Raw genomic sequence first — 1,534 nt, 5'->3', positions numbered from 1 at the left:
TGAATATATATACACAAAGAAAAATTTTGTATATAAAATGTCAAAGAGATATTTGCACACCGATGTTCACAGCAACACTATTCAAAATAGCCAAAAGGGAGAAGTAACCCCAAGTGTCCACTGACAGATAAATGGAATGAAAAATGTGGCATATACATACAATGGGATATCATTCAGCCTTAAGGAAGGAAGGAAATCTCGCCACATGCTCGCCACATTAACACTGAGGACATTAAGCTAAGTTAAAGAAGCTAGTCACAATAAAACAAATGCTGTATGATTCCACTTACGCCAAGGTATCTAAAGTATTCAAATTCATGGAAACCGAAAGCAGATGAAGGTCCCAGCGGCTGCGAGGAGCTACTGTTTGATGGTATGGAATAAGAGACTCCATTTTAAAGCTTTATTTTCCATTTTCCTTTCTAACTAATGAACTCAAATTCAGCCAGAAGGGGCAACTGTTTCAAGCAGTTGCTAATAAAATACAACAGAATAACTGACATCCGGACCATAAAACTGTTGATATGAACTTTATGAAGACAGAATGGTTAACCAATGCATACTGAGAATAATTTCATTTGATAACACCAATAGAGTAGTTGATTAGAGAATAATCAAAAGCAGCTCAACCGGTTAGCACCAATGAACATTTTCTTTTTCCTCTGTTCTTTATCAACGTGATGTAATTACCTTCTTCTTTCTCATAAAAACCCCTTGCTTTCCCCCACATGAACGGGACACTTTTCTAGCTGCTACCAGAATCTGCGCTCCCTAAGTCACCAATTCTAAAGCCCCAAATAAAAGTTCTTTGTTTCTTCTTCAGTTTGCCTCCTTTGCCTGATTGAAATTCAATAGAGTTTCAGTTTTGCAAGATTAGAAACCTCTGGAGATCTGTTTCACAACACTGTGGAATACGTAACACTACTAAATTTGTACACTTTAAAATGGTTGTGGGGCACCTGGGTGGCTCTGTCTGTTAAGTGTCCAACTCTTCATTTGAGCTCAGGTCATCGTCTCACTGGTCAGGAGATGGAGCCCCACGTAAGTCTCTGTGCTGAGATCCAGGGGCCTACTTGGGATTCTCTCTCTCTCACTGTCCCTCCCCTGCTTACATACGCATGCTCTCAAATAATAAAAACCTTTTTTTAAAAACTGGTTAAAATGATAAATTTTGGGTTACATGTCGTTTCCATAATTTAGAGGCAAAAATCTCAGTAACAGACCTCCTCCCAAAAAAGGAATTATAAACTACCCTCCTTAAAATGCTTCAACTGCTTCCTATCACCCACTGAACAAACCCCAAACAGGGCCTCTGAGGCTCTGTACCATCTGGCACTTCCCTCCTGGGACAGCCAGATCAAACACTCCCCTCCCTCTTCCTCAAGATGCTCCATCAAAATGATACTTTCGCTTCTTCAAATAAGTCAAATTCTTTCTTGTCTTGTGGTCTTTGTCCATGCTACTACCACTATCCATGCTATTAGCCAACTCTTCACAGATTTGGCTCCTGATCCTTCAGATGTCCCCTTCAATG

At 39.9% G+C, this 1,534-nt stretch overlaps 1 protein-coding gene across 2 annotated transcripts in view; it reads left to right on the top strand.

Moving 5' to 3' along the window:
• Positions 1–1,534, top strand: part of STIM2 (stromal interaction molecule 2) — a 141,678-nt gene that overhangs the window by 6,778 nt on the left and 133,366 nt on the right. The gene's annotated exons all lie outside the window — the stretch shown is intronic.

The sequence above is a fragment of the Suricata suricatta genome, chromosome 1 (assembly GCF_006229205.1).
Source record: "Suricata suricatta isolate VVHF042 chromosome 1, meerkat_22Aug2017_6uvM2_HiC, whole genome shotgun sequence".
In the NCBI taxonomy this organism is placed as follows: domain Eukaryota; kingdom Metazoa; phylum Chordata; class Mammalia; order Carnivora; family Herpestidae; genus Suricata; species Suricata suricatta.
This window is presented reverse-complemented; position numbering and strand designations above follow the sequence as displayed.